Source organism: Herpailurus yagouaroundi, unplaced genomic scaffold (assembly GCF_014898765.1).
Source record: "Herpailurus yagouaroundi ecotype Mexico unplaced genomic scaffold, PumYag 140, whole genome shotgun sequence".
Lineage (NCBI taxonomy): Eukaryota > Metazoa > Chordata > Mammalia > Carnivora > Felidae > Herpailurus > Herpailurus yagouaroundi.
Genome location: NW_024412395.1, coordinates 79,442,798 through 79,469,170, shown reverse-complemented (window position 1 = coordinate 79,469,170; position 26,373 = coordinate 79,442,798). Strand labels below are relative to the sequence as shown.

The 26,373-nt window shown below is 39.4% G+C and overlaps 1 long non-coding RNA gene across 2 annotated transcripts in view; it reads right to left on the bottom strand.

Moving 5' to 3' along the window:
* LOC121030894 (uncharacterized) overlaps nucleotides 1-6,043 on the bottom strand; it is a 34,109-nt gene extending 28,066 nt beyond the window's left edge. For both annotated transcript variants that reach the window (XR_005790456.1, XR_005790457.1), the window contains exons 1-2: nucleotides 4,715-6,043; nucleotides 2,877-3,001 (exon numbers count right to left, since the gene is read on the bottom strand). This is a non-coding gene — a long non-coding RNA (uncharacterized LOC121030894). The remainder of the gene's footprint in view (nucleotides 1-2,876; nucleotides 3,002-4,714) is intronic.
* Nucleotides 6,044-26,373: the final 20,330 nt, after the last annotated feature.

Sequence of the window (26,373 nt, the reverse complement as noted above, 5' to 3'; positions counted from 1 at the left end):
CAAAAGTACTGAGAGACAGGTGTAACTAGAGGGAAGATGACAGGCAACACTGGACATGTAAATAAATATGGGGGAAAAAACTAAGCTAGTCATGGTCTTTCCTAAACTTAATGGTTACAATCACAATTTTGGGTGTGGTTAATTAAACTTTTCAAAGAAATCTCTGTTTACAAAGTATGGATTATGTTTCCAAATCATCTAGTAGTAAATTAAATTGCTGAAGTAGACACATGACCCAGTTTAGGGCAATTTAAAATACTGGAGTTGTTTCCTTTCCCAGGGTCATCTGTGGGAAAGTGGTTGCTAGAAGCAAGAGAGGTATCTTGTGGAGTCTCATCTCTTTGGCAAGGAGTCTGTGAATATTCCATGTAGCAGTGTTTATGTATTTTCAAATTTCTTCCCCAATAACTAGTGCAATCCCACAAAACTCAGTTAAAAATTGTTCTAAAATCCCACTCATTGTCTTTCAGGAATCTGTGTTTGCTTGATTTCTTGACTGATTTCTTATCTATCTATCTATCTATCTATCTATCTATCTATCTATCTATCTATCATCTATCTACTTATTTTTAGAGAGAGAGAATGAGAGAGAGAGAATCCCAAGCAAGCTCTTGGGGCTCAAACTCACAAACTGTGAGATGATGACATGAGGAAATCAAGAGCCAGACACTTAACTTAACTTGACTGTGCTTTCTAGGCACCCCTGCTTGATTTCAATGGCACAAATCTCTAGCAGGAATGTTGGTATCTTCTCTGTAATTTTCCAGTGATTCCACTATGCCTTTGTAGGAAAGACCATAACATGGATCTTATTTTTCTAGAACTAGTAAAGCAATTTCAAAGACATTAGAAAGGAAGACCTAATACCCACAAAAGTTGTTTCACCTTCTCATTTATGTAATAATCTATTCACCCATCCATCATCTATCCATCTGTCCGTCCATCCATCCATCCATCCATCCATCCATTCATTCAGACATTTATGCCTTGTGCTATGCAGAGAGATGAGTTAGCCTATAGCCTGTAATGAGAAGCCCTAAAGGGAAAGCAACAGTTTTACCATTGTGTGACTGCAACCAGGTAAAAACCAAGAGCAGGTGGTGCAAAGCAGGTATTGTAGGTTATATAAGCCTTCCAGAAGTAATACTTAAGGGTTACAAACAGCCATGACAACAGATATTAAGTGGGACTGTGACTTAAGGTAGTCTTCAAAATTATCTGTACATTAGAATTTTGGTGGTTTTAGTATCAGTTTTCCTTGCAGATCTCCCTTGTTGTTAGTAATTGTTCATTAACCAATAGCACTGTAGCCACTATAGCAAATAGAAACAAATCTGCCAAACCAGTACCAAAACCTTGGGAGTTGATCAATAGTTTTCTAAAAATTAGTACCAAAAGATCTTTTATTATAAGGCCTTAACAAATTGTTTTCAGACTTAGAAGCATTTCTGAAAATTACCTGATAATAAAATGTCTTTGGATATCTAACTAAGCATTTCATAGGGATAATGGCCATTCCTTTCTTCTTCCAATAACTCTGCTTGTCAAACTCCTCTGTAGCTTTTTTTCCTGCTGTAGTATGAGTTTTCATACATTTCTATCAGCATCTTATCAGATTCTTAATTTAAGGTTCAAGGAGTCTGGGAGACCTCCAGTGTTCACCAATATCCAATTCTCTTCCTTTCTCAGCATGTAGCTAACCACATTTCTTAGCTTCTCCTGCTTCTAAGTGACATTGTGTTACCCAGTTCTGACCAATGGAATGGGGGAAGGATCATATGTATCTTTCATTTGCCCTGACCTCCCATCTGTGCAGCTGGAAGCTGAAGAAGCCAAGATGGTGGAGTCACATAAAAGGAAGTGGATCCCTGAGTCACACTTGGAGGAGACGTGCCTAGGAGAACATCCACATCAGACTTTGTCCAATCAAGAAATCAACCACGATTGTGCTAATCCGTGAAGATTTGGGCGTTGTTTGTTGTAGCTGGTAGTGCAGCTTATGTCCTGTTTCTCTGGGAGAAAGGTCCATACTCCTAAACTCTCAAAGAGATCTGGGATCCCAAAAGAATAATAGGACCAGGTAGAAATGGAGGAGCCCAGAGAGGAATCAAAGAAAGAGCAAAGAGACATAAGGAGACATCGGAGAGATATCCATTTGCAAGGATCAAATGGCCTACAATGTAGATGGCATTAGTGCAGAAGGTAGAAAGGACAGAAAAGTGTCTCTTTGATTGGAGAACTATTAAGCCACTGGTGGCCTTGGCAGAAGCAGTATGTTGAGGCATAAATGGGAAGCCAGGAAGTAGAAAAGGTAGGCAATTGATATAAAAGTTTGTCTCAGAAAGGAAGGAGACAGAAGCAATAGCTAAAAGAGGAAGCTGGATCAAGAGAAGGTCACCTGTAAGGATAGGACAGACTTGAGTTTATGGACTGACCAGAACAAGGCAATAGGGATGCAAGTTAAAGAATATAGAAGGGGTAATTGTAGACAGTGAGTGGAACCAAAGGTGCTGGTGTAAGGGTTGGTCCCCCAAAAGCGGGAGGATCCCTTACTCCCTGAGACTGTGCGTGTGGTGAGGGTGAGGAAGGGAAATGGGCCTCGATGATGGTGATGATGGTGATGATGATGGTGATGATGATGATGGAGATGAAGGAGGCAGCCATCATCTGATAAGAAGGGGAGGAGTACTATTCGGGGGACTAGAGGAGACTGGTACAATTTGGGGCTGGGCTTTGCCTCTATCCTGATTTTCAATGTCCACTACACGTTATATCTTATACCTGGGTTCTACAGCTATAAATCAAGAAAATGACAACACCGCATTTAGAAATGTATCAACTATGACCCCAAAATCATGACTGGAAAGGAAACCCACCTGTGTAAATGCTGCATCCTGGCATGACACATAGAGGTCCATGTTTTAATCCTCTGCCTTTGCCACTTCACTTTCACTTTGAGTTTCCATGTAAAAATGTTCCTGTCCTCCAAAGTGCACTTTCCCTGTTAAACACAGCAAGCAGATGAAGCTCTTGTTTTTAGAGATCCTTAATTTAAATATATTCTAAACAGAATACTAGTGCATTTTACTAAACATAAATATTCCAGTTCATGGGGATAACATTGGGTTCCCCCGTCTTGATTTCAAAGTCTCATTATAATTTGGGAAAGTTTTCGCAGGCAGCTATTATTATACACAAGAATTTGAGGAGTTACGGGTAATTAGAAAGTCTCCCACAGTGAAACTGCCTGGGGGCAGAGATGACGTCACACAGCACAATGAGACCTGTATTTCAGCACTGACACCCAGCCAGTTGCACACTGTTCACTTAGTTACTAAAAAGATTAAATCCCCCACCTCAATTCAGCACCCACTGAAAGAGGCATCCCTAAAACCCATAGGGACCTCAGCTATGAAGAATATACGGTTGTATGTGAGGGGAAGTTGGGGGGAAGGGAGAAGGAGTGGAGGATAAAAATTATAAAAAAAATAAATAAATTTCACCCAAGTAGGAAGTAAAAACTTCAGAAATATATAATTAATCATAGGTATTAGAAAATAAAGTTTGTGTTCCAGAAGCTGGAAATGGTGCAGAAAAGTATCAGGGCAATTGCAAAGACTTGGTGATGCATTTAGTGATTCCGCTCCCCCAACCCACCATCAATATAAAATTTAAATCTACCTGGTATCAAAAAATATATATGGGCAGCTCTTGAATTCACACCCCTGAATGTCCAGGATTGGCATCCTGAAATTACTAGGTTCATAAGTTTTAGTTCTCTAGGTGACAGAAGTTTGGGAATTAATAATAACTCCAACTGAAGGTGCTGCTAAAGATTCTATCTTCAGGCCATCTCTCCTGACTCTTTCTGTTCTCCCTCCTGCTTCTGTCATGTGTTTGGTGGCTATAATTTTCATTACTCAATCATAGTACCAATTGCTTTTCTCCCTACTTCCTTTACTTCAGATTTTGGTCTTAAAGTACTTGTCTTCTTATTTAAAAGTACTTTAAAACTGGATTTTCAGATAGTATTCTCTTCTTTGGTGACTTAATTCACTACCATGGCTTCTCCCAAACCCACAACTCCAGCTTCAGCATCTCTCAAAGCACCAGAATTCCCTTCTAGCTGCCTGTGGACAATGCCCCTTGAATGCCCTGCCAGCCCTTTGAACCCTCATCTTCCACTTACTTCCAAACAGATCATGATGTCTCCCACACCATTAATGATACCACCTTTGCCCCAGTCAACCAATCTCTGATTTCAAGGTTTTCTTTGATCCTCCTTTGTTCTTCACACCTAATCAGTGGTTTGTCCCTATATTCTTCTCTTCACTCCAGTGCACCAGCCATTATCTCTCACTTGGCATACTATAATGAACTTCAACTTGTTTACCATGGACACTCTCTTCCCTCTTGGCTCCAAATGCATTGTCAGATTCAGGAAAGGGATGTTTTGATCCCATCATCCTCCTATTCAAAATCTCAAATGTGTTCCATAGTCTATGGAACCATTTTTGGCCAAGGAATCAAGGTCCTTCATAAAACCTCCCCCTCCTCTCAGAGTCTGAGGTTCTGGATGGTCCATCCCTTTACTAATTTCCACGAGAAGAGTTAAGATGAGTTGATTGCACCCAAGTTCTACAGAATCAGCATTATTGATTAAAATTGTATCAGTATATTAAAAACTCTCATGATGAAAAAGTACTTAATTCACCTTCAATGATGTGATAAGTGGATTGGAATGCATTCTCAATGTTTCTTTCTTCTCAGTTTTTTTTTCCTTTTTTTGTAGGCCCAATGAGTTATTTGTGTTGTACTGCATCTTGGGAGATAAATAAAAGGCAGTACCAATGTAGTGTAATTCAAGATTTCTGACTTTGGTCACCTCCACATCCCTCACTCTGAAAACCATACATGATGTTAACCATCACTCCTAGAATTCCCTAGGACAGCACAGATGTTAGACAGGACCTCCTAGTGTCTCAATGGGTACAGCTGCACTTTTCAGATCATGTACCCTGGCCTGGCACAGTTTAGAAAATATCACCACCAACCATATCATGGAGTCCCATCATCTGCATATTTAACTTACCCATAAACTTGAACCTGCATTGAAATGGGAACTCCTTCATTTCCTTTAATTCTCACAACAAACAGGTTTGTTCTGGAGGCTTAGTATTAGATTAGTCTAATCCCTCCAGGCAAGCAGGTGCTTTTTAGAATTCTCACCCACTCCCAGCCAGGAGTTTGGCAGGCATGTTAAAGGAGAATGATTTCAATACTTAACACCTCCATAGCAACTTAAACTTTGTTCCTTATTTTAGTCAAGTTGTTCTCAAACCTTAGTCTGCATAAACATTATGGAATAGGATCATATGTATGAAACCTCATGTTCTGTACTTTATGGACAATTTAAGGTATTTTGCAATGTTTTTAAAAATTTTTATTTTTCAAAAGTAGAAAACACATTCAAATGATTTAATAAGGAAACAAAAAAATGTATTTGATAAAGAATCTTGCTTCTATCCCTGTCCCTCCGTCTAGTTTCTACCTACCACTATCAAAGGTGACTGCCATTGTTAGGTTGTGTGTTCTTCCAGAGTTTTTATATGCAAATATAATCAAATATGAATATTTCTGTGACCCTCCTTTGTACAAACATTTTTCTGCATTTTCCTTTCACTTACCAGTACAAATTGGAGATCTTTCTATATCTGCATATAGAGAATGTCTTCATTCCTTTTTTTTTTAATATATACAACTACACAAAATTTCACTCTATAGATGGATGGACATGAATTATTTCTAATATTATATGCTATTACAAACAATGCTGCAATTAACAACCTTGAAAATACATTATTTTGAATGTGTTCAAGCTATGCTGCAGGATAAATTCCCACAATGGGGCTGCTGGGTCAAGGGGCATAAGCATTTAGAATTTTAATAAATATTGCTAAATTTCCTTCCTTAGATTGTTCCAGTCTACATTTCCATCAGCAAAGTGAGAGACTACCTGTTTTTTTCCCGTAGCTTGCAACTGGATATGTTGTCAAACTATTTTTGCCAATCTGATAGGTTAAAATGGTATTCATTTCATTGTAGCTTTTAATTTGAATTTCTTCTGTTTGTAGTAAAACCTAGCATCTCTTCATATACAAAAGGGCCATTTATATTTTATTCCTGTGATCTGTCTGCTTGCATCCTTTGTCCACTTTTGTATTGGCTCTTTTTCTTTTTAAAATTTTTTTAATGTTTATTTATTTTTGAAAGAGAGAGAGAGATGGAGCATGAGCAGGGGAGGGACAGAGAGAGAGGGAGACACAGAATCTGAAGCAGGCTCCAGGCTCGAAGCTGTCAGCACAGAGCCCAACTCAGGGCTTGGACTCATGATCTCAAACTCGTGAGATCATGACCTGAGCCAAAATTTGACGCTTAACTGACTGAGCCACACAGGCAGCCCTGTATTGGCTTTTTCTTCATGATTTCTGGGAAAACATTAAATATTTAGGAAATTATCTTGTCTGTGTTGTGGTTTGAAAATATTTTTCCAATTGGTGCTTGTCTTTGAACTTTGCTTATATTTTTCTTTATGCAGAAGTGTGTTATTGTATGTAATTGAATTTATTAATCTTTTCTTTTATGGAATTTAGAGTATGAATCATAGTTAGAAATACTGTCAAGGAATTCTCCCATGATTTCCTCTTTTACTCTTTGGATTTTGTCTCTGATATTTAAAATTTAATCCTTTTTATCTTTGTTTATCTTGGCGTAGTGGTGCAGTATGTTATGATGTTATGGTTAATTTTGATCATTTTTGATTTTCACTTGGAAGCTGACACCAAGTGAGATGTGATTCTGTGGTATTCATTTGTAAACAAATCTTCAGTTTCTGTTCTTAGGTAAAGGGGCCAAGGATGTCTAGCAGGGTTCCTACCCTGGCCAATGTAATACAAACATTGGCCTATGACTATTTCCCTCTTTAGAGGCTCTATCAGAAATGCACAAAAGGAATGATTGCAGCTTCACCTTGGAACCTGACGAAAAGTACAGAAGAGCCCAGAAAAAAAGCGGACAGTTCTCCAATTCAGTGGTAAGCTGGCTCTCTATATGCAGTGAGAGAAAACTTAACAGAGGCAGAGACTAGGGTAGGTGGAATATGGGACAGGAGCTGAGAGAAATAAAGTTCAAATTTAAAAATGTTAAAGGACAAGGATTTGAACTTTCCAAGGTTTGAATGTCAAATCTGGAATCTGGGGCATTCCTTAGTGGTTTCCCTTTAGGAAAACCAGAAACATTCCAGGAATACTTACGGGCAGCAGGCACAGTTATGGATCTGTTGTGGGCTGAGAGGACACATTTCCAGGTAGCAGTAAGAGAAAGAAAGGCAGAATGAAATTTTTAGGAGAAAATATGCTTTCTGGTCTGTGTTATATCTCTGCAGCAGCTGGGAAATGCCACACAAGAGAAAGAGGTTTCACAAGTGCCGTGGTAACAATATGCTTTGGAACTTTCTGGAAAGAATCACAGTTAAATGACCAAAGACTGATTGAATTCTGGCTGAATGCCATAATCACAGGGTCCACATCTTGGTACACAATCTTCCCTTTGTTTGTGACCTGCCAGGCATAAGCATATGAATCAGCAGCCACAATACAGACATTCTGACTCCGCACAAATCACCTGCAGAAAAAAAAACAGGCCAAGTAACATGCCAGAAAGTAACAAAAATGTACACCAGCAAGGTCTCCTGAGCCAGGGACAACATGCCCTGGGATGATGTGTGTGGGGTTACTTGTGGGAGAGACCCTGGGGCTGGGTTTGAATATTGGCTCTGTCACAACTAACTATATGGCCTCTGGCAATTTACTAGAACTCTCTAAGTCTCAGTGTCTTCATCTTAAAATGGAGACATCTGTATCAACTTAAGAGGGTTCTTAGCTGCCTTAAATTTTTTCTGAAATTAGCTGCTTAGTACAAATAAATAATCTAAGATTGTTAGGAGGACTACATGTGGTCATGTGTATAAAGGCACCTGGAAAATAGTACTAGGGAACAGCAGCTGCCAGTATTATTACAATGCTGTGAGAATCTCAGACACTATCATCGTCCTACCTCGTCCTGTGCTGAAGGACTGTATAGTCTTTCTTCTTTGCCGCCACTGTTACTGGGAACATCCTGAGCAGTTTTCACATGGACCAGGCAATGCCAGGGCCTCAGGGGCATCCATGGGACTGAGAAGGAAACAAAACTCTAAAGGTGCCAAGTGTTACACGGCATGATGTGGCCCCCTTCTATGTGGAATCCCAAGAACCCACCCTAACTCACAGAAGCACCACCAGGCAAGTCCATAAAGGGAAGTGGAAACCATTGGCTTTGATGGATACAGAGGAAGAAAAAAAAAAAGCATCCTCAGGAGAGCATTTGTTATTCTCACCCTCTACTGGAGGCGTATCCCTGAGGTTTCCTAAACCGATACTCAATCGGTGGCACTTTTAGGAACTCAGGCTCTTTGGAAGCTGGACATTCAGAAAAACAGGAGAGAGAATTATAGCTCTTTGGGATCTCATGAGCTGAGGAAGTTGTTTTCACCCTTTACATTCTGAGATAAAAACAGCTGGTGCTTCAGATACCAGCTTTCTATCCTGGAAAGGGGTTGCATTTTTATCCATTCCCAAACCCAGTTTTCTTTCTTCTTTTTAAATTTTCTTTTACTGGGGCACCTGGGTGGCTCAGTCGGTTAAATGTCCAACTTCAGCTCAGGTCATGATCTCGCAGTTTGTGGGTTTGAGCCCCGAGTCGGGTTCTGTGCGGACAGCTCAGAGCCTGGAGCCTGCTTTGGATTCTGCGTCTCCCTCACTCTCTGCCCCTCCCCCACTTGTGCTCTGTCTCTGTCTCTCAAAAATGAATGTAAAAAAAATTTTTTTTAATTTTCTTTTACTAAGCTAAATGTTGGGGTTGCTTTTTTTGTGAAATACTTCAGTGTATTAAGTTGAGAAGATTGTTAATAGATAACTAGGCCTTTAAGTGCCTGCTAGGTATTAATGGCTTTCCAACTCTGCCCTTAATTTATTAACATGATTTCAGCATGTGGTCTGGTGCTGGTTACCACGGCCAGGAAAAGTTCTCTCGTCAAGGCAGGCATGTCATTACAAAATACAGCCTTTTCCATGCCATGTTTAACACGTGACTGATGCATCATGAAGTGTCCAACTGGGTCTTCGGGATGTCACTGGGCATCTACACACTATGTTTAAAAAATAAAGCAACTTGACCCCAACTGGTTTATGAGATAGAAACATCTGGTAAGAAAAGTGTAGATCTTTCCCTTTGTGATGCAGGACTTTCCAAGTGAGTCTATTTAGCTTGAACTGGATTTTTCTTCTTCCTCATTGTCAATATATGTAAAGCTAAGGAGGGTAGGTGTAAAGGAGGCAGGAAAGGGGCTGGACCATGAATGAAGACTGATTCTGTGACAGCTAGCATACAGGAAGCTGTTTTCTGAGAAAACATGTATGTTTTATAAAACCAATGTTAGTGAGACACCACTTTTAAAATTTTCCAAGATTGGCTGGTTGGAGTCCATGTGCTCTGGTTACTATTATCTTAAAACTTTGGGAAATGTGTAGCCAGACTGGGTAATGTCTACCCTCAGGCAGGGAGGCAGTGCTGATCAAGTGAGGGTCAGATGGGAAATTGGGAGACATGAATTCTAGTCCCAGCTCTGCTATAGGTAATTTTGGGCTGGGGTTTTTGTTGTGCTCATTCTATAGAACGAAGGTGTAAGCTTAGATCCACGCTTTTCAGCTAAAAAAAAAAAAAAAAAAGCCTATTTTGAACTTATAAACTAAGAGAAGAAAATTTTCTATTGACCTGGGACTCTGAATTTGCAAGTGAGGATAAAGTCCCATTCAGGCAAATGGGACAACCTGTAATAATGGAACAGAAGATCTTAAAGAAGGCACCTGGGTGGCTCAGTTGGTTAAGCGTCCAACTTCGGCTCAGGTCATGATCTCATGGTTTGTGGGTTTGATTCCTGCATGATCTCACAGTTTGTGGGTTCAAGCCCCACATCAGGTTCTGTGCTGACAAGCTGGAGCCTGGAGCCTGCTTCAGATTCTGTGTCTCCCTCCTTCTCTGCTCTTTGGCAGCTGTAGCTCTGTCTCTCTCTCTCTCAAAAAAGAAATAATAAACATTAAAAAAAAAAGAAGATCTTACAAAAATGTCAGTTCTTAAAATTTGTGATTCTGTGTAACTAGAGTTACACAGTGAATACTCCTTGCCAATGTCTTTCAGTGATCCTGGGGATGAGCACCAGGCAGTTCTCCAAATAACAGGTTCTTTTCTGCCATCCGGTAAACCTACATGGACCTACAACCAGCCCAGCTACAGCAGATTAGCTGATGCCAGTGGGAGACCCAGGCTCTTTGATCTGGGAAACAAATCTGACCAATGCTCTATCTTCCCTTCCCTGATAGTGGGTATACAGTGTGGTTTAGCCTGGGCTTCTGAGGGTCACGTACAAATGACCATATGTCATATGCACACATACAGCCGTAAGTCCTGCTTCCAGCCACAGGGGTCAGCTGCAATATCCTTTCCCCTACATTGCCCTCAGGCTTCCAGCTTCCCTTTGTTGTATTCTTGTTCTTTAAGCCTATCTTTAGTGATCATTTTTATGAAATTTCATTGGCATAAAAATATAACAGAGCTATAGAGGGCCAATAAACATCTGAAAAAAGGTATAACTGCACTAATAAAGTAATGCTAATCAAAATAAGATATCATTTTCTCTAAACTGCCAAAGTTTAGAAGTACATCATACCCAATGCTGGTAAGGATGTGATGGAATGAGTGTAATCATATCCAGTTGCTGAGAGTGTAAATTAAACAATCTTTCTAAAGGCTATTTCTCAAGTATTGAGGGCCTAAAAAGTAGAAAGAAACTCCATGAATCAATTGGAAATGTATACAAAGATTTATGTACTAAAATATTAACTAAAATATTATATGTTCTCAACAATGGGGTGTTAAAGAAATGATGGCACATGAATTTGAGCAAAGAAAAAAATCATTACAAAATTTTGTTTTTGAAAAATATTTAGTGACATGAAAAATGTTTGATACATTATTAAGTGAAAGAAGAAATATATATGATTATATATACAAGCTAACCCTCACTTTGTATAAATATGTGTTTTATTTTTTTATATGCACTCGAAAAATCTTAAGAATGGAAGGAAATTTATTAAAATAACAATTGCGTATTAAGAAAAACTGCCCAAAACTTGGAAAAAAGGCAAAAAAAAATGACTATATATCTTTTCCACGTCATATGGTATAACAGTCTAGCAGACACACCCATTGATTATCTGATTCCCTTTTAGGACATTCCTTTAAGTTATTATTTACTATTGAAATAGCAAAACCTAGACTCTGTGAGGTAACATGATAATAGGATTTTTTCCAGCAGCAAATCAAATCAGTTTTGCTCTCAAAGCTTACAGTTGTATTCTCTGTAAGATATCAACCAGTTCTTCATCTAAACCAGCAATTTTCTGTCATTGTTTTTTCAGTGTCTGTACCCTCAACCTCTCAAATTCACTTCCATTCAGTTTATCACCCTGCTGCTTCCCTCATTAATGAATTAGAGAAGTCTTTGACACGTGCTTTAGATTTGTATGAGAATCAAATTTTTAGTATTTTAAAGATAGTTTGACAATGGCTGTATATGGGTGGTTAAGTTTCAGATTTAAATTTTCTCCTGTATATTGTTTTTATGTATGTCAATCTATTAAAGGACACATTTTACTTTTATATTAAGAAAGTGCAAATATGTATGTGTATATGTGTACATGCACATTCTATATTAATTTCTCAGCTATACATGCACATTCTATATTAATTTCTCAGCCCATGCTTTCCCTGCCCCTATATCCAATGAAGGGCCTACCTCCCCAAGACTTTTAAAAAGTGACTTTGAAGCTGGCAGGTTGAATTCAGACTCCAGGGGACATAAAGGAAAAGATGTCTCTGAAAACTAATCTGTGTTGCTGGATAAGTGCAGGTTAACGTTGATGAAACCTATTTCCATAGCTGAACTGGGTGTAGGACTGACTTCTTTAGTGGGAGCTGAAGACAAGTGCCTGAATAGGCACTGGCCCTTTATTTGTGGAAACAAAGTTTTTTCTGGGAAGTACAGGAAGGTCTCAAATGAGAGACCCAGGGGAGGGCAGAGAGGACTATAGGAGGAAAGGGGCAGAAGCATGGAAAAGAGCCTGAAGAGGGAGCCTGCACTGACCCCAGTGCACCTTATAGGAAGGGAAGGGAACTGGTTCAGCCTAGTCTTTTGTACTTGCACTCAGATTTTGTCTTTCATCTTCCCCTCCCAACTGCTCCCCATTTCCAACCTTGAAGCCATGGAGCCAACCTGACTATGGTTGCTGGTGTTTGCTTGGAAATGCAAATGAGAATTCCTGGCAGTTTCCTACTTTCATTGCTCTACTTTGCCTAATTAGAAAGGATTCTCAGTGGAAAATCCAGATTTGAGTGCTGGTGATTTAAATGCCAGCTTCCTGAAAAGACAGCTGCACAACTCAGTAATAACCTAGGAACAGAGGCCCTGTCATCCATTGGGCTCCGATGGGTGGGACAGCAAGATTCCAGCAACATAGGATGCACATATTTAATTACAATAAAATATGAAGAGAAGGCCCCAGAGATACCACTTTGCCATCCACCACTAGTAGACAACAAGAAATCATAACAAATCTGCCTCCTTGGTAGGCTTTGTCACGTTTGAAACCTTGTCAGAAAAAGCTACATTCCTAAACTGGGAATAAAATACCAGCAGGCAGAAGAGGCCTCTGCTGCTCCCTGTTGGTGTGCTCCTGCTAACCCTAAACATTTTATTTAAAAAATTTAAGAATATGCTATTCAGAGGTGCCTGGGTGGCTCAGTCGGTTGAGTGTCCGACTTCTGCTCAGGTCGTGATCTCACAGTTCAAACCCCTCATTGGGCTCTGTGCTGACAGCTTGGAGCCTGGAGCCTGCTTCAGATTCTCTGTCTCCCTCTCTCTCTGCCCCTCCCCTATTTAAGCTTGCTTGCACGCTCTCTCCCCCTCCCTGTGTCTCTTAAAAATGAATAAGCACTAAAAAAAAAATAATGAAAAAAAGATTATGCTATTAAGTTGCAGTATTTTTATTATACAAGAGTTTTGGTTCTGCCTCCCTCTCGCTGTGAAATTTCACTGAAATAATTAAATTTCTTTGCACCTCAATGCCTCACCTATACAATTAGCTAATTAGTCTCTTACAACGACATGATTTGTGATTTCAGTGATCCTAGATTAGCAGAGTGTTTGAAGAAAAGAAAATGTAATGTCTTGAAGCTCTCTAATGAAGCAGATTAATATTTAATCTATTATTATTGTTTGCACCGAGGCACATATAAAATATTTGCTGAAAATTCCATTTTTGTTATATTAAATTTAATTCAAGATAAAAATAAAGCAATTAAAATAGATAAAAGTGGACATCATAAACTTGATAATCTTGTACCTTTTTAGAGACAGGAATGGAAACAGAAACTAGGACTTGTCTGGCTTAAGGCTTCAGTTGTTTCTCCATCAAGAAAATGATAATTTAAAGGAATTTGCTGGCATACCTTCTCTTCATGGAAGAAAAAAACATTTCATTTCAAGATACCATATACTACTGAAATGACTTTATAATTTATTAGATCTAGTGGTATTCTTGTTATAAAAATGCTTTCTAAAATTTTAAAGTATTTTTCAAATTGAAAAATAGCCACACATAATATCATGACTCTCTCATGATATGTTTACATCCAGAATCCCTGGAATCCTGCTTTGGGAAAACAGTCTTCTGCCTGGGCTAACAGAGCACAACTTCTTCAGTTCTATACAGTGATGTATAGGCTAGAACAGCCTGAATCAGTGGGTAAATATTACAATAAACACAGATGGGTATGTTGTGTGAAAAGCAAGAGTAGAAGCTTAAAGAGAGGAAATATCTCAGGAGGGACACTGGGAAACACGGGTATATTACTCATGAGAACAGCGACATCAACAAATGAAACACAAATGACAACAGTGACATTAGTACATGAAAGATGGCCACAAAGTCATGTGAGTATTTACAACCCAAATCTGGGAACACAGACATGCAAATAAATGTTATTTCCTTTGGAGCAGTCTCCTTAGGAGAGATTACACATTTATCTCGATAGTGCTGGCCTTCTCGGACATTTTGGGAACTCTATTGGGAGATGTGCTTGCGGCACTTGTGGTCCCTATGGTGACAAATCTTTATCCTTTGAAGGTGAGTTTGAGTGGTTAGAGGTAAAAGACATTCAGGAGCCAGCCTAATGGATGAGGCAGGAGTCAGACTGGCTAATATACTTTTTAGTCAAAAGTCAAGTGAGAAAGAGACAGATTTTTCCTATGTAGTCTGTAAACCAAAAAGTGTTCTGTTTTGTCTGCAGTTTCACCTCAGAGGGGCCACTTTCCCAGGCTGGTCCTGTTGGAACTTTCCTTTCCAATTAATTTATCTGACAAGCTCAGTAGTATAAAATTAGATATTTCATATCCAATTGGCTCTTGATACCATGAAAGATGTCTTGTAATCCTCATGAATCTTTTTCTGGGGATTCCACTATAATTAAAAATTTTCCATAAAATTTTCCAACCTATAAACTTTAAAAAAAGGCAAATGCGCCCTTAGGAACCTAAACATAGAAATCCAGGACAGAAAGTCAAAAAGATTAAAATCAATCTGCCGCTAAAATAAAACTATGCTCCATTATATCATAGTCTTGCTATATAACACTAATCACAAACTTATTTCAATTGTAAATGTTTTCTCTCTTGATAATGAATAGAGAAGAAGAAAGACAAGTTGAGATGCTTCACTGGTACTTCCTGATTACCTAAAGTGTCTCATTTCTGTTCACTATCCACATGATATATGGGCTTTCAGTTCTATCCATAGCAAAAGAAAAGCTAGTTCTGTATCTAGGGACATAAATGAGGCTTCATATTATCCCACAGTTCTGTGTTTAATATATTTATAAAACTGCCATCAGCACTTATAAGGGGGTTTGGCAGCTGGCCTTTTGAAACCACACTGAGGATGCAGTTACCTATACCCAAAATGGGTTGGCATTATAAGTTAAACGTCTGCTCATAATAGGGACTTCCTAAGGACCAAAAGAAAGATTAATCAACAACCCTGGGGCTTTTACTGTGCATGCTGAATTAAACAGAGAATAACATTTCTTTTCACTGTGGGTAATTAGAATAAAAAATGCCAGCATGAGAGATTTCCTTGCAAATCCTAAAAATGTTTTACAGGAATCATGAAAACTTATTTACACGACAGAAACTATGAAGACAAATAATGAAAATCACTTCAACACCACCCACTTCTAATTTCTGAGTTGGAGGGACTCAGATTATGATTTATATATGAAGAATTCATTCTGAAATGATGCATGTGTAACTTGCATAAACAGACAATAAATAAGCAGAGTAAGGTGTTTGTAGTTGGCAGCGGGTATGTAGGGAGAGTAGGGTGTGTAGGTAGTGGGGTGGGGAGCTCCTAGAGACTAAAACGTTTGCCCCCCCTCCCATTAATATGTTGAAATACTAACCCCCAAAGATGATGGTATTAGGAAGTGGAGCCTTTGGGAGGTGATTAGGCCACAAGGATGGAACCCTCATGAATAAGATTAGCAGTTTATAAGAGAGATACTAATCCAGAGAGAGCTCTAGTCCCTTCCATCATCTGAGGACACAGTGAGAAGGCATCAGCCATGAACCAGGAAGAGGGCCTTCACCAGACTGTGACATGCCAGCACCATGATCTTGGACTTCCAGCCTCCAGAACTGTGAGAAATACATTTCTGTTGTTTATAAGCTCCAGTCTGTGGTGTTCTAACAGCCTGAACTTATTAAGATAGGGTTGGGATGGAGACATGGGGAGATGGTGAGGTGTGGGGTAATGCAGGAGCTGAATCAGTGCATGACTGAAACTGGGGACCAGGCAGCATCCCTGAGGCAATGACATATGCAGGACAAGAAGAATTTCTACCTTCCCAGCCAGGCACTGTAAAATCCCTCCCATGGCTGCAGTACAGATGCAGGTAGTTCAGAGCTGACAGGTAACAGAGTCAGATGTGAGTGGGGGTGGAGGAGAGATGGCTGTGGGGTACACAGTCATAGCCTTCCCATCTGGGGTGGGAGGCTGTCCCCCGGGAAGGCTGCTGATGAGGGGTTCCATCTCTAAGGAATCCACTTTGAACAATGGATTGCAGATATAAGGACTGAGATTACCCTCCCCAATTAAAGGCTTTTGCAGAGAGATGCAGGCGCTGTGACTCAGGCAGCCAGAATGTGAACATCACCTGATTCAGGGGATGCCAGCAGAAATACGAGGCCACAGTTCTCCCAGAAGAGGATTTAGCCTGGGCTGCAGACACAACCCAACAATTCTTAATTCTTTCTTTCTTTTTTTAACCATTTAATTTTTAAAAAATGTTTGCTTATTTTTGAGAGACAGAACATGAGTGGGGGAGGAGCAGAGAGAGAGGGAGACACAGAATCTCCAGGCTCTGAGCTGTCAGAACAGAGCCCAACACAGGGCTTGAACTCACGAACCTCGAGATCATGACCTGAGCCAAGGTCGGATGCTTAACCCACTGAGCCACCCAGGCACTCCCTGCCCCCCACCCGCCACAACAGTTCTTTCATACAGAGAGATCTGGAGTTAACAAGGATAACTCTGCCATGTGTTATAGCTTAAAGTTATGTGCAGTATGTTATGTTATAGTTGCTATTTCATAGTTATTGTTATACATCGTAGTTGTTATAATATAAAATTACCCTAAAATGCTGAATGAACTGTGTTGTACTCCTTTGCCTCTGTTACCAGGTCAGTTGCTGTCAATGAAACCATTAGTTGTCTTTATAAGACAACAAGATGAAGGACCCCTTTGGGCACTGTTAAATACAGACTTTTCCGGACAGGAGAAATCCTTAGCAGACAAATGTGGGTCATGGGTAGGGGAACCAGGGAGGCAGTACCTCCTACCTCAGCCAAAACCTGGTCATTTATGTGGCTTACACAATAAAGGTCTGAAATTAAGGAATCTATCTGATTCAGCCATGTGAAAAACACAGATGGATATGGCAGGAAACAGTACAAATATTAAATGATAAGATATTCTCACTGAAGTGCCCACACCCAGGTGGTAGGTGAAGAGAACATACTGCTGTGTTCCTGAGCTAGGATCCTCAGATGATTTATGTTTGTGTCTCTGTGACTGGGAACATTAGGGTGGCATGTCCCAGGATGCCCTGCATCTGGTCAGGCTCAGGCCAGCACCTGGGGTCAGCCTTAAAGTGAGATTACCTTCATTAATTCTGTAAGCCTGGAAAAGCATAAGGCAAGCAGGAAAAGAAGGCTATGGTGGGCATACAGTACTCCCTTTCTTTTTCATAAATACTGCATTATTTCTAATTATTAAAGTAACACATACTTGTAACAGCCCATCTCATAAATACAGAAAATAGTAAAAAGAGTAAAAATAACTTAAAATCCCTGAAAAATTAAGGAAAACATTAGAACCACTTCTTGCTCCTGGGACGAAGACAGTGCCCCCTCCCCAGGCTGGGAGTTCGGTCTCCTTCTCCTCGCACTCTCCAGCAACAGTACTCTTTTCTGTCTCTGGCCCTTGGCACATGCTACACCCACCCTCTTTACCTGGTTGCTCCCATTTATCCTTTGATCACCACTAGGAAAAGTCTTCCCTAACTGACCCCCCCCCCACCACCATTTATTTGAGCGATTATTTGTTTGACATCCATCTTCACTGTCAGACTGTAGGCTTCATGAGGGCAAGGTCCAGGTCTTTTTTTTTTTTTTTTAATAAACTATTATATCCCCAGTACCTAGCAAAATGCTTGTTTCCTTGTCTAACTTGATTGAACCCTCCCCATCTTTAAAGTTGGGTTTGAATTCCATACCTCTTTTACCACACCTTCTTTAATTTTCTCCCTTCTTTCATTTCCTACTAAATTTGTGTCCATTTCCATATGATTAACACTGCATTGTTCTGTAATTGAATCATAATCCTAAGTGACAATAAGTAATTACAGACCTGCCTGTTTGCTTTCATTCTTCCTTCCATTCATTAAACAAGTATTTCTGTAGACCAACTGTGTGTGAGGCACTGTTCTGGGGGCTGAGAGCGACAGTCTCTTCTATCAGGAAGTTAACTTTCTAGTAGGGGAAGACAGTCATAATCAGATCAATGAATAAATAAGTAATGTAATTTCAGATATCACAAGTGCTATGAAGAACCAAAGCCATGTTAATAGGTATGAGAACAGGGTCTTGCATACACTTCCTGGTAACTAGATTAATGGTGGTTACAAAGCATTGCCATGCCCTGCATGGGTCAGCATTTGGGAAAAAATCTAAGTTAATGAATCTCTACTTCATAAATTACTTTTCTCTACCTTTCCATTCTACCCCGTATCAGAGTCATGAGGTTGTTGGGTTTTTTTTTTAAGTTTATTTATTTATTTTGAGAGAGAGAGAGAGAGAGAGAGCGCACCTGAGCAGTGGAGGGGCAGAGAGAGAGAGGGACAGAGAGAATCCCAAGGAGGCCCTGCACAGAGCCCAACGCAGGGCTTGAACCCATGTACCACAAGATCATGACCCCAGCCGAAACCAAGAGTCTGATGCTTAACTGACTGAGTCACCCAGGCATCCCCAGAGTCATCAGTTTTGAAAGAAGAAAAATTTTTTATAATCCATAATTGTTTTCATCTCTAAGATCATAATGTCATAATAGGCAATGCACAAATGTTAGAGATGTTATAAATGTTACAAATGTTTCACTGACATATGTTAATTCACTCAGCAGAGGGAGCTCATGCTTTAATTTTGGGAAGTTGGACAGAAAGCAAAAGCTCTTGTAAAAAGAACCTGAACTAAACTTTGCAGCTCTCATTTTAAATAAGGTCTCCTTTTAGTATTTCTGGGAGCAAAGACCATTTGATTAAAGATAATTTAATTTTCATATGCATAAATAGATGTGACTGATGAATTCATTTGGGGGCAGAAGTTTTTCAAAATGGTTCTGTTTTGCTTACCAAACCAGCTAACTGAAGAACAAGTATCCTAGCTCAAGATTCATCTAGAAAGATGATTAACTATCCACATGTCCTGGTTTCTATGGCTTTTTATATTGTGCTGTAAACTCAGGACATAAACGTGACTTGTTTTAACATGACTATGATTTGACTTGAATGCTTGCATATAGAAGTCTCTCTGCTCTTTGAGATTATAAAACAGATATTTATTTAGGCTTTGAAGGATGTTTACTACACATGATCCAACTTAAAAGGCAAAGTAAATAAAAATTGAGAAAATAAATCTCTTAGATTAAAAGCTAGAGAACCATGAAGTGACTCTGCAGTATTGAAATCATAGGTCAATCAGTAACACTAACAGATGGGGTTGTGTGTGTATGTGAACTACAATTTTCCAGTTATCCAAAGGCTCTAACAGTGACAGAAAATGGCATATTAGAAAATGGCATAAAATGGCATATGGAAGTTTCACTAGTATCACCCATGCTCTTATTGTACATATCTAATCCGTACATTCTATAAGATAGAAAGCAACATTTAAAAAAACCCTATTTTTCCTCACAAAGTCAAACCAACTTGTTAATAGAAAATACAGGAGAAAGTGTCAAGAAGGGGATAAGTACACAAGTTATTTATTTTACTTAGTGCTTATAACTTTCTATCTAGCTTTAAAATTAATGTATGCAGCATTTGAAATGGGTATTTTTGTCTTTTTCTTCCTTAAAAATCTCCAACTTCTCCATAATTAAAATTAAAAATTGCGATAACCGGGTTAATCCCAAACAGTACAATTTGGAAAGCATCCCTTAGATTGTGGGGGAAGATTCCATTAATCATAAAGGAAAATATAAAGGTCAAATATCACACTTATTATTTCACTCTACAATTATGTTTTAAAATGTCTATCTTAACATCATTTTATGAGTTCCTATGGAAGAAACCATGTCTTTTTCAGTAGGCTTGATTTACCAGCATATAACCCAGTTCCTTGCACAGGGTAAATGCTTAATAACTATGACATTAATAAACAAATGAGTGTTTCAACATGATTTTATTCCACCTGTACTTTTCACAGAAGAATACTGATCTAGAGAACTGAGCCCTAAATTGTGAATATCAAAAAAATACATGCCTCTCCTTGTTGGATACCTTTGGGACAGTCACTGAAATTGGTTCTGCTGAGTGGGAGGAGGGAAAACAAGAAACACCTGGTGAAAATGCTGCAGGCAATTCAACAGAGGACGTGGTAGCTGCTCTCATCTGCTGCTGGAGGGAACCAGCAGGGGAAGGACTCCCTGAATAATGGAGGTGGTTAGAGACAGCTGACTGAGTTTCTGGATGAATCAACAAACATTTGTGGAGCTCCAGCTATGATCAGAAAATGGGAGTCTCAAGAGAGGATGTACACTCTCTACCAGGATTTCCTGAATCTAGGAGATACTCTTTTTAAAAGATCAGATGTGGCTCAGCATTACAGGACAAAATATGATTTCCTCCATTGGCACGATCCTGTGATTTGGTTAATGTCAAATAGCCTTAGCTTTCTGTAGCAGAAACATCTGGAACATAAGGACTTTGTTCTAATAAACGGAACATACCTTCTTTTGTATTAGTCACTGCAAACTATCCCAAAATCCTGGCAAGAGAGATAATAATTGGATGGAAAACTTCTTTAAACTTCATATCAGGCCTTAAAAAGGTAGAAGAACCATCATGAGTGGAATTATCATGAGTGGAAAAGAAGCCAGCTAGATTTTCTGTTGCAAACAACACTATGACCTAGAAGTGCCTAGACCTAATAAGCAAAGTGAAATAAAACTGTGACAATTGAAGCCTTTTCTCCTCAGCAATCTCCTCCATATTTTTTTTTATATATGAAATTTATTGTCAAATTGGTTTCCATACAACACCCAGTGCTCATCCCAAAAGGTGCCCTCCTCAACACCCATCACCCACCCTCTCCTCCCTCCCACCCCCCATCAACCCTCAGTTTGCTCTCAGTTCTCAACAGTCTCTTATGCTTTGGCTCTCTCCCACTCTAACCTCTTTTTTTTTTTTTTTTCTTCCCCTCCCCCATGGGTTCCTGTTGAGTTTCTCAGGATCCACAATCTCCCAACAAATAAGAGTCCAGGACCAGATGGCTTCCCAGGGGAGTTCTACCAGACGTTCAAAGCAGAGATAATACCTATCCTTCTCAAGCTATTCCAAGAAATAGAAAGGGAAGGAAAACTTCCAGACTCATTCTATGAAGCCAGTATTACTTTGATTCCTAAACCAGACAGAGACCCAGTAAAAAAAGAGAACTACAGGCCAATATCCCTGATGAATACGGATGCCAAAATTCTCAATCTCCTCCATATTTGAGTGGAGTCTGACCTAAGCAGTAAACCCATCTGCAGATTTCTTCACTCTAGATCCTGAGAGAACTATTTAACTATTTATTGATGCTTTCAAGAATGGAAATTTTAACCTCAGAAAAATCCGACTGCGTGCCAGAGTAGGAATGAGAGGCCAAATTGCTTTTGAGGAGCCAGAGATATTAGTATATAACAAGTTGGCTATCCCTTGGGCAAAATGGTAGGTTTGACTCACCAGGTAGGTATTTTTGTTTGTGACTAGATGCTACAACTCACATCTTTACAGAATTGCTACAACTCACATCTTCTTAACATAATTCTATGAGTTCCTATGGAAGAAATCTTTGATTTCTAACTTTGATTTCTAACTAACTTTGATTTTCAATATAAGAAGTGGGAACTTAGGCCTCTTTGCTGCCCACTAAGGGAGGTGTTCCCCATCACACGAGGAGCTTTGGGGTATACCCTTCATTCTCAGAAGGTCATTTAGGGTTCCAACAGTGATGTGAGCAGTCTTCTCCCCATGGACAATTAGAAATTTCTTTTTGAGATCTTCTGTCATCCACTACAATAGATAAATGCAGACTTACTGCTGATCTCAACGACAAACACATAGACTTCATTATAGCTCACAAACCAAACAAGAATGAATCGCACGTACAATGGATAACAAAAAGAAGACAGACACTTATAGAACAGTGGACTAATCATTTCATTTCATAATTAAATTCACTGCTTTGCATATTTTTCCATCTCTTCTAGCTTAAAAAGAACTAAGTGAATTTTAATTAAATCTTAACTTATAAACAAATAAGAATCTTATGTGCCAGAGATGAGATTTCTAATGTCAACTTCTCAACCGAAGAAATAATTGTTGGCTAAGTTACAAATGATGATAGAATACCAAGAGACAATGAACTATATGTGCACTGGAGTGTATGTGCTATTTATTATCAGGCAAGCTTGTAGAGTGGAAAAATACTGAGTACACCAGTAAGCAAGAAACCTGGGATCGAAGTCCACCTGGCTGCCTATTAGCTAGGTGAATTTAGGAAAACCCCAGAATCTCTCTAGGTCTGGCTTTGCTTTACCTATAAGTAGGAATTTGACTAGAAGCTCTTTTGGTTCTCATAGTCTGTTTGTTGAACACCAGAATTACAGTAAAAGCATAGGATGTTAGGCTTTTTAAAGCCAATAGGAACCTTCCTTTCATGAGGAAGGTTTGTTGTTTCCCATGCAAAATTGAGGGCTTTCAAAGCTATAGTTTAAAATTGGACTTTATTCAATTAGCATAGGTAGTTGATGGACAGAATTTCTTTAAAGTTTTCTTCCCATCTATTACTCTAAAAGCCACAGCATTGCAAATGAAGGTTGACAGTAAGTTGGAATAAACAAATAGAAAATAAATATTTATGAGGATAATTTGCAAATAGTTGACCATGATTAATTGCATGACTTTTTTCTTTTCTTTCCCCTTCTTTTCTTTTTTTACAAATGTTTTATTTATTTTTGAGAGAGCACAAGTAGGGGAGGGACAGAGAGAGGGGGACAGAGGATCTGAAGTGGACTCTGCATGACAGCAGCGAGCCCAATGTGGGGCTCAAACTCACCAACTGTGAGAATCATGACCTGAGCCGAAGTCAGACACTCAACTGACTGAGCCACCCAGGTGCCCCTCTCTTCTTTTCTTTTTAATGGACTTCTGTGCCCCCTGATTTGATCCAGTAAGGGATCATATAATACATATTTTTTAAGTCTAAAACTGTTCCTATTCCACTCAGTCTAACTAAATTTGCCACTACTTTATGGTGTTCAGCAAAGAATATGGTATTCGAGGAAAAGCCCTTGACTTCCAATTGCTCCTTCACATGAGTATTAGAACCACTGGTCTAGTTTTATAGAAGAAAGTAACAATGAGGCCCAAAGGGGAAGTGACTTGGTCAAGGTGACACAGAAGGTTAATGTGAATAGGACCATGAACCTAAAAACATCAGGCTCCCTGCCCAGTCCTCTGAAACTGAAATGGTTCCATGCACCTGGAAGAAGTATGGTTTAAACAATTTCTGCTGATTAATAATAAACAAGGGAACCATTTCTCAAGGGAGTTGAATTAATTTTTTTGAAATTAAATTTGATAATACCCTCATAAAAATATTTTATATAAAACTAGTTTGTTCATTGTGGGAACCATCAAAAGGACAGACCTTTGGTGAAATTTCTGTTTTTATAAATCATTTCACACCAAATAATTTCAATATTGAACAAAAATCATGGTAGAAGCTGTTAACTGACTAAAGGGATGAAAATGGGAACAATAATTAAAGGCAGATTGGCTAAATGAGAAGTTCTTTATCATAAGGATTCTATAATTGTTGCCCTGAGCTATGTATTTTGTTGGAAAGCATGACAGAGAGATGGAAATCCCTGGGAATGTATTCAAAGCTCTGGTTAATGAAATAATTCATATGGTCCTCTCAACAGGTCAGATCAGTGGTTCTCAGAGTATAGTCCAAGGATCCCTGAGAGTCCCTGAAACCCTTTCAGGGGTCTCAAGGTCAAAACCATTTCATAATGAAAAATGTTATTTGCCTTCTTCTTTCTCATTCTCTCATAAATGTACAGTGGAGCTTTCCAAAGCCTGGACCTTGTACAGTATCATGACTAGCAGAATATAGACACAGATATGTAAATCAAGCTGGCTTCTTTTGAGCCAGCATTAGAGAGATATGTCAAAGTTGTGAAATAATGCCATTCTTCTCAATGGTTTTTCTTTGGAAAAATATAGTTATTTTTCATGAATATGTTATTATGCTAATGTACAATGGGTTTAATTGTGTCATAAATAAATAAATAAATAAATAAATAAATAAATAAATAAATGTTTAAAACATTTCCCAGCTTTAATTTCAAATACTCCAAATGTCAATAGATATAACTCACATAAACAAAAGCTCTTTTGGGTCCTCAATAATTTTTAAGGGTATAAGCAGCCCTGAGACCAAACACTTGAGAGTCACTGTGCCAGGCTGGTGACACATGGTGAACATCACACATCCCTCCCAGACCTGACTCGAGCTCAGTCTACTGAGTAGATAGGCAATCAGCATTGGGCAAAAAAATACCCTACGGGAAAAAGCAAAATTCCAGGGGGCACTGGAGGCCTCTTCCCCAAACTTGGCAGGAATGTTTCAGTGAAAGTTTTCTGGAAGGAATAGAAAAGACACTTATCACTCAATGCTTTGGCCTGACCCCTTCCATCTCTGAAGTATTCAGTGTCTCCCTTTTACCTACACTCTTCCCATCAACATCTTCCGTAATAAAAAAAGGCAAAACTCAAACTCTTCCATCCCAGTTCCCTTCCAGCTACTGTGCTATTGTCTCTCCCTCAGCCAGTTTTGTAAAGCACTCTTGCCTCCCTGGCTCCAGTTCTTTCCTTCCCACCCTTCCTGCGACATGCTCCTTCCTGCTTTCGTGAAGGTGAACAGTGTTGTCTTTGCCCGTCTTCTGTTCTTATCCTACTTGATCTCTCAACAATACTTGTTGCATCTGACCACTCTCTCCTTTTCAAAATGGACCCTTCCAATGCTTCTGGAATTTCTGTCTTCTGATTTGTATGCCCCCTCTGGCCTCCCGTTCTTACTCTCGAGTCCACTCATCTTTCCATCTATTCATTAGCTGTTGGAATCCCCTGAGAACTTAGATCCAGGGCCTCTTTCCAGCTCTGAGCTCATCATATGGGCTTTGAGCCCAAATGACTTGCAAATGTAAACACTCCATCTTGACCTCTCCTCTGAGCTCCCAACTACCTACTCATTACTTCTCTTTGGATTTAGTAAAAGGATGTGAAAATCCAAATTCCTGGTCTGTCCAAAGGTGCTTCTACTCTGGTGGCCCTAACTTAGCAACTTGTTGCATAGACTGAAAGCCTACAAGTCACTCCTGACCCTCCCCCCTCCTCTCTCACCCACTTACATCCAATCCACCACCAATATCCCTTTTGATTTTGCCTCTTAATTATCTCTCCCATTTGTCCCCTCTCTCCATCTCCACTGCCAGTACCCTAATCCAAGATACCACTGTCCCTCTCCTGAGCTGCAGCAATACCCACCTGTCACCCTGCATTCACACTTATAATCCAATCTTCTCCATACAACAGCCAGGGTGATCTTTCAAAACTGTGAATATCCTGTAATAGCTCTTCATTACATGTACAAACACATCATATTTTTAGGTCAATATTATAAGCCTATCAAGATCTTGCCTCCTCTTCCCTTCCCAGCCTCACCTTATAGGGTAGGGATGGGGTTACAGTGGACTCTCCAACATGCCATGCCCTAGTCATTTGGAATTGCTTGTTTTTCCTGAAGTTTCCGAGCTCTGCAAAGCCACAAGACAATGTGTGTGATTTTTATTTTACCTAGAATTCCCTGTTTGTGTCCCATTCATTCCCCCTTCTCACCTCCAGATAACTTCTATTTACAATTCAAGTTTGAGCTCAAGTTTGGCTCTTTGGAGAAGTCTCTCTCTTCTCTCCCTATCCCACCTCTTGCTCTCTGCTCTACTCCCAGAACCTGGTTCATAGGTCATATGAACCTTCTTCATGCTCCCTTGTTAATGGTTACTGGCACACCTGACTCCTCCATTTGACTGTGAGCTCCCGAGGGACAGGCAGTGTGTCATTTCTGTTCCCAAGTGTCTAGCTCAGTGCTGACATTTGGGAGGCTCTCAAAAGAAGTTTGTGAAACAATTACAAGTAGGTCCAAGGATGCCTGGAGAAACAAGTAAAAATAATAAAATAAAATAAAATAAAATAAAATAAAATAAAATAAAATAAAA